Here is a 15387-nt window from a genome sequence, read left to right as displayed (position 1 = left end):
TTGCCTTGTGATGAGTGGGATTTTATACTTTTTAATACAATATAATAAATATTAAAGGTACCCGAAAAGCCTTGTAACCCACACTCCACTTTGTGTTTTGTTGCTCGAGATTTTAGGTGTTGAATGAAAAGATCACCAAAGTCTGAAAATTAAGAAAAATGGCATTAAGTAATTATTCAAGAGGATATTTAAGGTTCATCCTATGGAGAATGACATACAGAAACACTCACAAGCGCATACAGTATATCCACACACCATCCCACTTACATGCACTTATAATATTAACAGCAATGCCCAGAAGCACATTATTCTCATTCGTTCAAACTTGTATCCATGAGAACTTCTAATGTCTACCAAACCCATGTTACAATCCATCTTCCTTCTAAGTAGCTCTCCAGCTAAAAGTGGTTGTGTAAATGTATACTGTAATACAATCATATATCCAACACAAAATCAAGTGGAAGCGAACACAAGTCCATTTGTATACTCCAGACTGGCTATAGAGGAAGTAATGGAGAGGAAAATGTTTTCAATATATGTCACACTTTACTGTAAATTATGGAGCCTCTGAAAGGCTAATGTGGGTCTTTTTCTGGAATAAATATGTATCCTCTCACACCACTTGTGTCCAAAACTTTTCTATTTACTGATGTAACTTTACAAATTTTCCATTGTGTCAGTAGTTTCAGCCGCAAGCAAATGAAATTGACTGAAACATGAAAAAGTGTTTTGTGAGAATGCAAGAGAAAGGAAGCTTTAATAACCAATAAAAAAAGGCTAAAATTGCAGTTACATACACCAAATATTGAAAATGGCTTCATCCATGCAGGTAAATCCTGTTCAAATTCTAATGATTTGTACAGAAGACAGAAAAACACCAGAGAGATTTTGTAGCTGAGGTGGTAGAGCTCTGAATGCCATCAATAACATGAGGAAGCTGCACAGAACTCACTGATGGGCCAAAGCCACAGAGACAGTCATTGCATTTGAAATATTTCCCTTTGTGCCCCAAGTAGCAGCCTCAGGCACAAAGTCTGATTGCAAAAGGTTGAAAAGGTCTGCCAGCCGCCCCCCTGGTCAATAAGTTAATGCAGAATTCTGTCCAGACCTGAGGCAACCAGGGGAAATGACCCAAACACCTGTATCCATTCTCGGAGTGAGAGGTCCCTGCACATTGTCCCAATCTCCCAACACTGTGTAAATACCTTCAGTTAGTCAACCGTGATGCTTTCAAGTTTCCAATCCTTAATGATAAATATGTCCTGCAGTTGATGGCACCCAGAAAAATGCACCACACTTCACACTGTGTGAAACGTCCAACGGCTACGAAAACACCTGGTGAAAGTCAACACTTGACTTTACTGTGACCAGACCAAGATCTTTCCCCAACTTTAACCAAATGCTGTGAGTTGCTTAAGCATTACCAGAAAAATGTACATCATGCCTCATATCATGCATGGTGAGGCGATATTTTATTTTATCCAATACTTTGGTTTATGACCAAATACCTGCAAACGTATATGACATTCCCATCAGCCCCAGCTGTATGTGCAGGTGTGTGTGTCTGCTTTTCCACTGATCTGATTTGTCAATTAAGTTTATGCTATGGTTGACATAGTAAACATGTCAGCATTATCACTGTGAACATGTTAGCTTGCTGATGTTAGCATTTGCTCAAACTGCTGTGCGTAAGTACAGCCCCACTGGAAACTGCAGTGATTCCCCTTGTTGTTTTGGGGTTTACACAAAAAGAAAATATGGCTGTTTAACAGTTACACCTGCTCAGAACACGTCTTTTACTTCCCATCACCAGGGTCAAGACACACAGTCTCGCTTCAGTGTTAGATTAAATAGATTTAAGGTTGGACGTTTACAACATACACAGTTTACATCATTTAAATATTGTGATATCTTTTGTATAAAAAAAAAAGACGAGGCGCCAGCACCTTATGAACAGTGTGAGGAACAGTAACAGCACTGTGTGCCAGAGGTTTCATTTATTGAAGCAGCTCTAATTACTGACAATGAATGCTGTGCAGGGACCGACACTAATAAAAACAGAATTATGGTTAGACATTAAATTAACAACAGGACTATAAAAGAGAGAAGGTGAACAGCAACAGCTGAATAATGGGTGCTGGTCTGATTTTTGATTTTTGATTTTTATTATCAGAATATCTTTCTGAAATATGTGTTGTGTCCCAAGACGCAAACAGCCTCACGTTCATAATAAAACACAACATTTAACCAAACAACAAAACAACTACTACAAACATATATTACATCAGACATTACAAACAAGTCTGATTTTGTTTTGTTTATTTCAAATGACTGTGACATTGTACAGGGACAATAAATAATGCAGAAATTTGTTTATGTGGTTTTGCAGACCAAATATTGAGAGTCCAGACACTGGTATGAGAAAGGTGGCAGCTCAGAGTGAGGTGACATGAGGGGAAAACTGAGGAGTTCTCGCTCCATCTTTAGAGATGGACACAGACGCTTTGTCTGGAAGGAACCTTGTGGCTTAACATCAAACATACTGAAGAGGACTGAATAGAAGAATACAGAACCCATTTTTTAACTCACATCAAACAAGGAGGCAGACAAAAGGAGTCATTGATGTTGTACATTGACAAGGTCTGCCCACAAACCTGATCAAGGGGTCATCTGCTGGTGCCACAGACAGCATGGTGACATTTTCCACTGTTGGTTGTGTGGGACTGTCGGTGGGACTGCAGCCTCTCAAACCAAAAAACACCTTGTTTTGAGAGGTGCTTGCAGGACCTGCTTTACCTGAGTGCAAAAATAAATAATCCCCTTTCATTTGCCATAGTGTTGAAATGTGAAACCCAAGCTCGGTAATGTTTGGGCAGTCAGCTGTAGTAATAACAACAACTTTGTGTGCGGAGAGGTCAAACACGGTACAAAGACACAGTCGCTTGTAACTTTTAGACTAAAGTTGTTTCTGTCTACCCAATTGTTTTGAAATTACAGATCCAATACTTGCTTTGCAGAGTCTCTTTCGTGACTGCCACTGGATTATAGGTCCTGACATGTAATGACAAAACGACCAACACGTTGAACAACTGATCCCCCCAGAGGAGTAGCTTCATCCTGATTTGTTGCTGTTCCTATTGCGAGAGACTCTTGGAAGTGTTAACCTTCCTCAATCATTTGATGTAGTAAGGGTTTAAAATCGTGCTGCAAAGACCAATCACACACAATCTGTTGCTTTACACTAATGAAAACATGCTCATTTTCATCAATATATGTTTTTCTATTTCAAGCAAAACAGAATAAAATGCTCTGTTTACATGTTAGCAATAACAAGAACAATTCAGTAATCATTTCTGGGTAAATTGTATCAACACCCTCGCGGTTTCGTAGCCAAACTCTTTACTCAAAAATGAATAAATAATAAATAATCTCTTGCTATGATTGACTGAATTCTCATATTCATTTCTGTTTTGCTCACAGACATTATACACACACAGTCTGACAAACATTCATAATGGAAAGAGGAAGACTGGAGTACAGAGTGGGTTTCTTCCTTTATTCAACCAAATTGAATGCTAAAATGAGGAGCAGAGTTGATGGCTGGTCAGTGCTTACTTACTGTCTCAAAAAGATTATAAATTCTCTCCCGTATAATGTCGCTCAGCAACAATCTGGATGGATAAACAGGGTAAGACACCGAGAACTGCTCCAAGTCCTCTCGAGCAGCAGGAAAATGCTGTGAAGTTTGTTTACTTGCACTCTGATGATTCCATTAATGTTAATTTAACTGAGGAATCAAAGGGGGAAATTGAATATTTTGAAGGCTCAAAGCGGAACACATTCATCTGAACTATGTTCCTATGAATAAGTAATCTGGAGAAAATTTTATAGATAGTCATGTGATGCTACTTGCTTTATTGTGCCACAGAGAGCCCATCAGCGCTGATCAAACCCATTGTTGTTAGAAATAGTGTCCCTGTAGTTTTTGAAAAATATTTCACAAATGTCGTTCAGAGACATCAAATGAGATCAAGTCAGTACAGACTGAACCCACTGCTCATTGAAATCTTGTATCTGTATCTTCACAGCTGTAAATGACCATACTATTATTTCACAATACATTTGTGAGTCTGGGGTGTGTTTTAAGACCTCTAAGTGAGTGAAACTGCTCGTAGACGTTTATGCCCACTTTAGTAGTGACACACTGAAGTATCTACATAGCTAATAAGCTTTACAGTTAAAGAAAACTACACAATTAGGTTCTGTAATTAGAACTGGTTCGACAGAAGCTACACCTGCAATAATAATTTAATGTCATCTCTTTCTATAACAGTTCCTGACGTTTGCACCCAATTAATGTCTCAACTCAACTCTGGCTGCTGGATGTGGACTCTCAATGTGTAGGCATGAGTTTGTCTTACAATCTCTTGGGCCTTTCATCATCTCTAAAACCTTGTTATCTGCAGTAAGCCAAGAGCCAGCTGAAGCTGTCATCATGTAATTACCATAGAAGGAGTCACTAGCTGCTTTTCATTTGTAGTCGCTGTTTTTCATGTAATTTCAGGGTCAGCACATGCTTACGGGTCTAATCCATAGTATCCTGCATCTTATTTCATATGGGGAAACTGTGCATTGTTAATAACTAGGTTACATATTTCATCAAGGATTTCATTGTTTAATTATGTTTTTTTCTGTGTTTTGAGTGATTTGTGATTTAATGTTTTTCCCCCACTACCTGATGTTGATTGGCCTGTCAGTCCATTCAACACTGTCTAGCTCCTGGCAAAATACAAGAGGAGGCTGCTAATCCGGGTATTTCTAAGACAGAAGAAAACCAGGAGCATAGAACCGAAGCTTCACTGGTTTCTTGCCATTCTACATACTTATTGTGAAAAGCCTGTTGGAACTGGTCCAAGTGATGATGGTTTCATCATTATATACTTAAAAGACACATACTTTTATGTCTCAATTGCTCCCAGGCACAAGAAGTCATTGTGATGCTGGTCCCAAAACACTACCAGTAACTATTCCCCTACCAATCAACATACGCCTAACCTACCAGGGAAGAACCCCCAAGAGGCTACTTCACAGATGTTGTGCACAGCAGGTAGAATGGGAGCCTTGAAGGAGAATAAGGACCTACTGGAACTGACAGCAGTGATCTCACAACATGAGGCAAGACGCAGACAGAGGTGGCCAATAGTTCTGTGTTCAGCCTGCACTGCTGAAGTTGAAGGCCACAGAGAACCACTGGTTTTGGATACCAGATGCAGTATTCTCTCTGCTCTGTCTCTGTCCTCCGTGTGAATCCTGAATTCTGGGAGACTAAAGCAGGAGGAACTGAAAGACCCTGGCAGCCCTGGACCAGACAAAGATAATTCACTTGACAGGGGTGGTCCAAATTATATACAAGCACCAAAACAATATTAACTTTACTCAGTGCCCATGGTTGAAGACATGAGGCTGTTTTGACCCAGTGCTAATCTTATTTTCTATATTACTCTTAGGTAATTTACTAAAACTAAAACATGGTATGGCTGCAAACTGTTATCATCTCCTCTAACGTTTTTTAAACTTAAATGTCAGTCTATCCTTTGCAGTTTTTAATATGATATTTATATAGTTTTATATAACTAACAATATCAAGTTTGGGCAAAAATAACCATATTTTAGTTTAAGTAAATAATCCAATAGTAATAGTAATATAAAAAAAGTTAAAACAAACCATTGGTACTGGATGAAGTTTTGTTAGTATTGCATCAGTGCTATATTTACCCAAACCTGGTCAGTTTTTAATCTTCATTTGCTAACCCTAAATAGCCCCATTAAAGAGGAAAGTTACCCACCTTCTGTAGAGTTCAGATGGAGTCCTCTAACCATCCTCCCCACTGGTTCACTTGCATTTTCAGCAAGGTCACCCTTGATTGACTGATGTGTCTAATTGATGCACAAGGTGGTCTGTGAAAATAAATGACTGGAGACCAAATATAGAAAGACCAATATTCATGGAGCCACTGTAACAGTGCATAACCATTATTATTGTTCCTCAAATTCAGGGCTTTGGGAATGACATATGAATGAATCTTATACCACTTAATAGGCCCTTGTTCTGTTTTGTCAGATAAGGGACTGAAGATTAATGGTTCACTATGACCTATTAGTTGTGGGGCACCTCATTATGATGTGTGTGTTAGGGCATTTCTTTATGCTTTAAATGACTGATATAAGAACTGTCTATGTAAGCTGTTTTATATGCTTAATCAGCCATTATTGTTGAGCAGAGGGACCTGAACTTTCTGTTGGTAAAACGTGTGAGTGAGCTCTGTGTCATCAGGGAGTGGCTTAATGACAACTGACTTTCACTAAGTTTTGGGGAACACTATGTCTATTGTGTTTGGTTCTAGACCCAAAAATAGCTGAAAGTTGTTTTGAGAACCGAGGTCCAAGGCTCCCCGTAATTACTGAACCGAAGATTAATGAAAGAATGAAATCCCAAGTCACAAAGACTAATCTTACAAATAAGGATGCTCTAACGCAGATTATTAGCATCTTGCTTAGTTTCATTTCACTGCGATGGTAGTTCCTGGTAATGTGAAGGTCAGTCTGTGATGCTGAAAGTACTGCATGTTTCTCAGAACAGCATGAAGTGATGGATTTTCTTTTTAATTCAATATTTTTCAATATACAGGCACAATAGACAAACACCCACAGAAATGTACAGCACTGACTTGAAAACAATAACCATCCATACAGACAGAAAGGGAGAGGCAGAGAGAGAGATAAACTTGGCAAGCTTTCAAGTCTAAAAATGCCTTCCAGTAGCAATTAATATGAACACAACCTATGCTCATCACGGTGCATGTACTTCATATTATTAATGGCGGGGCCCATAGTCATCGTTCTGACAAGCTTTAGTTAAACACATCTGTGTCTTGTAAGGTTTCGGATACTTTAGGTCAGCACTTGTTCTCTTATACTGCGGCCTGAATGCGCTGCCAATACTATTAAAGCTGAACATATTTAAGGGAGAGGTCAAAGCGTGGCTCGAGCACAGCTGAGATGTTAGTTTGAGACCATTTTAAATGGGTTTCCATTTGTTGTTGAATATTGTTTTACATTTTTACACTAACTCTCACCCTGTCAAGGGACTGGTGAAACTGTCCGGGAAGGAAACACAGTATTGTGAGAGATTATGTCATTCCTTGGCAGAATCTCAGGTCTTTTGATACGCCATTGCACACCCTGTGCTCTGACAGGAAGCTGTGGTCTGAAGCTTTTTTTTTTACTTGGCTCTCTCAATCTTTCTAAATGTGCTTCTTAGCCTCCATGGTCTCATTTTGTCTGCGTGATAGATATAGATATAGATGTAGATAGCCATAAATCAAACTACCAAGTGTTTTAAGGACTGCTACTTACTCTAAAACTCCATTTAGTAATAGTTATTTACAATTAAGTGTTTTCTTTTTAAAGCAACTTATTATTGAATTACAAAAGCCATTGAGATAAGAGTTTGTGCATATCTTCAATGTAACAATGACAAAATCCATATATTTAATATCCCTGTATATTGAGTGATTGAGGTTTTAATTTAGCCTCAAAAGACAAGTAAAAATGGAAATGGCTGTCTTTCTGTTGTCGTCTGTACCTTTCTTTGACTAGCTTACGCAGATTTCATTCATCAAATGAAAATCTGGGAATTAGTAATGGTGTGATATTAGTAACAGGTAAACTAAATAAAAAATGTATAATCCATCAAAAATCACATTCTAAAAATAAAATGTCCAATACAACCAGTCTTTAACTATTTCTTGTATTATTTTTAATTAATCAATTAAGTCTGGTGCATAATCAGCTCATCCGTGTTTTTTCCAATTGTTTCTCTTTACATTTATACATTTTCTGAGCTGTGACTTTGGCCCTGCACCGCAAAAAGTTGAAGATCTTTTGATGGGTGGATGCCATGATATTGTTGGTTCAAGCTTACAGAAGCACATGTCATATTTTGTTTTACAGAAGGATATTGGCATATATTGTTAAACAGGTGCACAATATGACCAGGAGTGTGATCTAAGGGTTAAAATGTCATTTCATCTCAAAATTACGTAAAAACAGTTACTGTTACTGCTGTCCGTAGTTTTTTTCTTTCTTTTTGTTTGTAACAATGTGTTTCTCTTTATTTGTTTTATTTTTCATTGGCCTGGTGGGCAGAGGCAGCCATACTTATTCAAGGTTACTTAGTGTGATAACAAAAACAGATTCTCAGCCTGACAGGTGATGCACTGGCAGGATGAAAAGCGGAGTGAACAGGTAAAAGGATGACAGCAGAATGACTGGAACATTGCTTCCATGATGCATTACTTACCACACCCCTGTGGTGCAGCTCTTTATTATCCATCAGGGTCACAGCACCATTGAACTGCGGGAGAGCAGTAACTAACTAGCCCTTCCTGTGCTGACACTTATTAACATTGGAGAAATGAAGCCAAGTAGCCCACCCTACGCCCACACATACTGTATAGGCCGAGAGGAAAGCAATGCTTAACTAATACGCAGGCTTCAGGTAAATCAATACAGAGTAGCCCGTCTTTTACAGTTAAACAAATAAATCAGAGCCGTGCCCTGACCTGGAGACAAACACAAATATTCACTTGCAGAACAGACATCAACAAGTAGTTGTTTTCATGCTGTGTGTGCTGCCATTGTGTGCAGCTGGAAGGACACGGAGGCCAAGAAGAAAAATATTACCTCTGGGCATGTGTAGACGAGCCCCAGGCACAGTTTCAGAGAACCACTTCCAATCTAGGACACAACCCTCAGAGCCTCTGGGCAGGAGGAGCCATCGGGATTGCTCTCCAGTCTGATTAACATGGATGGAAGAAAAGGTGCATATCTATTGCATGCACAAACCCTTGGCCTCTCTCATTTCACTATCCAATAAGTGTTGGCTTTTCCACTTGAGGGAACAAAGGAGAAGGAGACGATCGATGTTGAACCTCCGGACATTCGCCTTTTTCACAGCAGTGATGTTGCTTGTCTGCATACAGCCCTCTCTCAGACAGGATATCAGATTTCATTATGCCGCGCTGCAGCTCGCCTTTTACAGATTTAATCAAGAGTCTAATCATACTATTGCCACTAATCACAGATACATCTTGACATCAATATGCAATTCACATATGTGAAACCTCTCATCGGCAAACACCGAGCAGAGTGTGTTGCATCTTGTATGAAATCAAGCAATAAGAGAGATCCACGAATTAAACATGACTATCCTAGTGGTACAACTGAAACCTCATCTGTTCTTTTACATCAAATGTAACCTGTAATGAATAATCCATTATACTATAAATCCACTTTAAAGGCCTAATTGGATTAATTTGGTCATTAATTAAAGGGAGGATGATTGAGGGAACAATCTGCTCACTACTGTGAGTTTCTGTTTTGCGGAGCTACCACATGATTTTAGGTCACTCATAAATCTATCACATCACATTTGGATACAAGGTAGAGATCTCACAGGGTTGTGCACGGACCAACACACAGCAATATCCGGCTAACGTATGATTGATGAGCTCAGCATTGTGGAAAAATGTGGAAAAGTGGGGTTGATGGAGCAAATTAAATCTGTGTTCATGTCTACAAATTTCCCCACATAGGATTTGGATCTAAAAGTGAGGAATGAGATAGATAGATAGATAGATAGATAGATAGAATTCTTCAATGTGAAATGGAAAGCATTTCCAAAACCTTTTTAAAAGGAGGCTTTTATGGTAAGAGGAGTACAGTACTCCACACACTGAAGTGGCACTTCTCAAGCTCTGCTTCCTCCCTCTGTTGTTCTTTGCAGTGAAGCACTCATTTGTTTATGCAATCCGTTTTATGCCTTGTCTGTCTTTTAATGTCTGAATAGAGCAATTTTTATGACTGCTAACAGCAGGCGTTATATAACAGGTTTCGAGCACGTCTTGGTGAAGTTGAAGAGGATGTGGGTTTTGTTTAATGAATATAATATCCGCATAACCAGAGTGAGTGAGGTCAACAAGTGTCAGAAACTGTCAAGGCCCAGTTTTTCTTCCCCCTGGCCTTACTCTGTCACGCCTCATTAATCGTCCATCAGATCCCTGAGCAGAACAGAACCGTCTAACTGGCTCCAAGAATCAGCTCTTACATCCATAACTTCCATTTCAACAGTGTGGCTTATGAACATGTTTTCAAAGTATTCAAAGCTTTATCAACAGTTAAGTCAAAATTAGATTTGAATTAAGTTATGACTGTTAAAGTATGACTTAGCATTTAAATCAACTTTTGATTTTGGTCAAATCAACTGCAAAACTAAAGTAAAGTCATACTGAAGTCTCTTGTGTCCAGTTTCATCAACTTCCTTTGACACCCTGGCTGACCTCATAGCAAGTGACAGCTAAGAGTGAACACACGGTCACAGCCATAACTGTTATTTTAAATTACTGTTGGGGATATAACAGGAGAGACAACAAAATGGGAGCAGGTAAATGTCCTTCAAATAACCTTGGAAAAGAAGGAGAGTTAGTAGGTGCGGTAAAAATATCAAGTGTCACAAAAAATAAAAAGTGAAGTAGCAATATATACATCAAAACTGTACTGAGCTACTTTACACTACTGAGATACAGATACTCAAAAGCATGAAAAAGCCTCTGGGTGTCATTGAACCTGTAGGGAGTGGAAGTAAACTATTACACCGTCAGACAGTGAGTGTGCACTGGTTTTGACTAATGACCTAAATTAAAGACAACCTGTAGGAGAAAAGGGGAAACATCATATAAATGTGTTGCTCTTAATATACTGTCAGCTATTATGTTGGTCATGTACATGAACTTTGCATGGTGTCTTTTCACGGTGGCAGGGAAGTTAAAACTTGAATTTGGAATTTACTTGACTTGATTACTTGAGATTTACTTTACACACGACAGCTGTGTGAGCATGATGTCTATCAGCATGCATGGTGACCGCTTCCTGCTTATGGTGGAGAGCGACAAGAATGTCCCACAGGTTGCCTATTTATACCCTCCCCCTTAAATAGGAGTGCCTTCCACAGCTGCGGGTGTAACTGTAGTGAAGTGTTCGTGAGCAGGGATACACATGATGCCACTGTAAGTGCATTCGCCACAATCAGTCCCCCCTGGGTGACACACAGCAGTCAGCACCTGCCACTATGTATTCACATGCAAGCAAAACAAGGCAAAATGGTAAAGAGTTGTTTCAGAACAGCTTCAGAAAGAATTCAAACTGAAGTTTTTGAGGAAGAGTCATGCTTACTACAGTCCTATGAGATTAATTATCCACTGTTTTCTGGAGGAAATGTAATAAAATCTGAATATTATTGCAACAACAACACAAAGAGGCTGTGAGACTGTCCTCAGGCACAGCGGTGCTTTGAGCTAAATGCTAACGTCAGCATGCTAACATGCTCACACTGACAAAGCTAACATGCTGATGTTTAGCAGGAATAATATTTACCATGTTCACCTTGTGTATTGGACAAATTCAAATCTTCAGCTGATGGTGGCAGTAGGTGTCTGCAAAAAAAATGTCATGGCAATCGATCCAACACTGTAGTTGTTGAGACATTTCACTAAAAACCACAAAAGTCAACCTCATGGTGGCTGTGGACGAAAAAGTTAAGTCAGTCGGCTTCATCCTCTGGGGATCATGAATTTCTGACACACACACACACACACAATGCTAAATTTCTAAGCAACACAGTGGAGTGGTTGCTGATACTCTCATCTATGCAGTGAGTTACAACAATAAGTAAGTTTTTTATTGTACTCACCTGTCTGAAAGGCATTCTGTGAGCCTTGTGCACTGCAAAGTCCTCCATAATCTGCTCTAAATTCAACTTCTCTGCTCGTTCATTCTCACAGCAAAGTATAACCAGTCCACCCAGCCTCTTTGTCCCACTGTGCTCCTGCTGTTTTTTTAACACTGAGAACTGAAAGAGGCTCTGCCGTCACATCTGTGACACAGATTATTTTGTGTATTATGTGAGAAACAGCAGAAAGGCCTCACACACCTCACTGAGGGTAAAACTTCCTCAGTGAACGCAGAAGTCTGCTGGAGGATCCACCGAGCACTTTAGCATTCAGCCAGACCCAGCATGCACCTGATGGTCTCACAATATCGTGGGTGTGTTTGATTTGGGTCACTTAGTGTGCTCACCAGGTGGTGTACTAAGTCAGTGCTTAATTAAGGTGCACCTTTTTAAGACTATGCTGAGGTATAACCATAAGGACATCATCATTATTGTGCATTTATGTCCTGTTCACTAACTGCCATGCCACCCCCCCATATGTATACATGTATATGTTATATACATTCAACATGTATGTTGTGTCAAGCTCTGCGCTCCTGCGGCTGCAGACCAGCAGTGGACTAAAAGTACATTTACTCAAGTACTTCACTTAAGTACAGTTTTTAGGTACTTGTACTTTACTTGAGCATTTCCATTTTATGCAACTTCTTACTTCTACTCCACTACATCTCAGAGGCAAATATTTTGCTCAGCTACATTTGTCTGACAGCTTTATTTACTAGTTACTTTTCAGATTACAATTTTTCATACCCTTCCTGTCCAGTGAAAACCATGTATCTCCAAATTTTGCTGATAAAAAGTAAGGTTTTGAATGCAGGATTTTTACTTGTAATGGAGTATTTTCACAGTGAGGTATTAGTACTTTTACTTATTCCACCACTGCTGTAGACACACCAACATTTTCTTCTCTGCTGCAGCTGCTGATGTGGCTTCTTTCTTTAGTTCCACTCTCACATGGTTCATCATGACTTCTTCATGTGACTTTTGTTTTTGGTCTGTAACAGTACAAACTTGTGATAAAAAGTAAAATTACCTATTCTTTGAAAATACTCGAAGACTTACAAGTACACACAAAAAATGACTTTGTTACAATAACAAGAATAAATGTAATGTGTTACGTCCACCCCTGCCTAGAGACATGCCACATGGTGAAAAATGTCATCACATACTGTAGGAAAAACAACTAAGTGCTGGCAAACATCTACAGTATATTTGCACACAGACCTAGACATCTTCTTGCCAGCTGTCTGTTTTCTTTATGTTCATTTGTTTTTGGACACTTCTGGGCTTCTTCTGCCACCACCATTTTAAAAGACACAATCATATGAATTATGGATTATGTCCTCGAGCAAAGTCGACTCACAGAAAGTGTGCATAAAGGCCTGAAAAAGTCTGCGGGAAAGCCCCCCCATGCACATCCACTGTAGATTTTATGGTGGGGCAGCCCCGAGCTGCCGTGGACTCACTAGAACTGTACATCAAAGTCTGAGAGCCTGCGACAGAGAAATTGGTCGAGACAGACTTTGAGAGGAAGGAGGAAGGAGAGAGAGATGGGGAGGTGGAATAGGTTACACGTGTAGACATACACGTGTAAGATTGATTAATTACAACTCATCCATTACTCGTCATTGATTTTACTGTCCACAGTGATATTGATAAGTCCTCCAAACCAAATAAATGTTATTGGAAACAGTATTTACAGTAAAGCTCATGCGCACTGGCAGACTAAATGGGGTTTACTACATTCAAACTTCCCTGGGGTGAGTATTTGCATTTAAGTTTGTGCACTATTTATGCATAGCAGTGCATCCCAGAGTCAGAAAATGGACAGGAACTTTCTCTTGTCACTGCTACACCAGACTGGACATGAACAGAGCAGCAGAACCTTATCTGAAAGGAAACGAATTTGACAAAGGGACAGTGTTTGGATGAATAAGAATTGGTATTGGCTCTGGGACTCTAAATAGTTTAGGAGTGATCCTTTTACACCTCCCTTTTGCAGGAAAATCACTGTGAGCATATGGAAGGAAACGTAGACAGACGTCACTTTTGAAATCACTCTGATCTGATTGGTCAAACCATGATTTCCAACATAATTAGGTAGATTATAGTTATACAGAGAGATGCCATGCCATGTTGATTCTTACTTATGATGTATTGTGCCTCACAATATATAGGTTTTGCATACTGTATGTTTATCCTTGCATATTCTTTTCTGTATTTATGTAGATGATGGGAACCTCTTTTGATTGCAGTAACATTCCACATTAATCTTGCACCCATTATCATAGTGCAGAGCACATACATACAGGGGCTTTATCTATGTGCCTATTTAACTTTACTATGACAAGGTGTTCAATCATCCCCATTCAAAGGCTGCATTCATATTCTACAGGTGTTTTGGTTTCTTCCAAATTCAGCATAAACACGCCAGAATAATAACAAAGAATAAAATGCGATTTAATCAATGTGGTGTTGACATTAAAATGTATTAGCCATGTTATTAACAATTCAATATCAAACACTGTCTCCATGTTCAAACAGCCCACTGAGCCACACAAAGATACTCGCGTCACTCCTCATTGATACTACATGGTCCAATGGTAGAGCCAGGTACAGTCATCTGTTAAGTTTTTAACCTCAGCAGTGCAAGAGGTCTGCAGCCAACTTGGCACAAAATGCTACAACAAAATATTACAATGAATGTGTCACAATGGCAGCCAACTGGGCAATGGCTTTTCCAAAGAAAATGAGCTACATCTGTCAGGGAAGATGGCGAAACACTTCAGGTAAAATGTGCACAGCAGACTTGAGATGAGTGAATGGATGTTGCAACCTTCTGTTAATATAAAACTGAATGACTGGAGCTTCTCTTTGCCAGCAGACATGCTATGAGACACAATACTCAGATGCCAGAATTATCATAATGTTGTGGCTATACGACAAGTCTGACTGGAACTTGCAGCCGTAAAGTTGTGAAGTTTTAAGCCTTCAGCACTAAGACAGCAGAAATATTTTGCATGTCTTTCTCCTTTGGTCCTGTGATGAACGACTGCTGTAATGGATACAGATAAGGAATGGAAATGTAAGTATTTGTGCATGTGAGTCCGTTCTGAGCAGGAACGAGGGCATGATGAATTTAAAACAAGCAACAGTCATTCATTTCAGATTTTTTTATTTACTGGCTCATCAGCAGATCACTCGGCCTGTTAGTGAATATGCTACAGGGGCATGTAGCTCTTAGCAATTGTTAGTCATTACAGTATGCTCCTTCATTACCTGGTGGATTTTAAGATTATGCAACACAAAAGAAATAAATAAGTACATTAGTCTTTTCTCAGAAGAAGAAAGCAGTGGGATGATACCACTTTCATGTAATAATTATCTCTGCAGCTCAGCAAATTGTTTTGTGCTTTCCTCTGATGTTTTCTCAAATATGGTGAAAATAGAAGTGTAATGAGGGGTACAAAATAAAACATCTTTGCATTTCAGAGACATATGCAGTTTCTCTACTTCAGTGACCCAGCTTCAGCTGATAT

Source organism: Enoplosus armatus, chromosome 18, assembly GCF_043641665.1.
Source record: "Enoplosus armatus isolate fEnoArm2 chromosome 18, fEnoArm2.hap1, whole genome shotgun sequence".
Taxonomy (NCBI): domain Eukaryota; kingdom Metazoa; phylum Chordata; class Actinopteri; order Centrarchiformes; family Enoplosidae; genus Enoplosus; species Enoplosus armatus.
Note: the sequence above shows the minus strand (reverse complement) of the source record.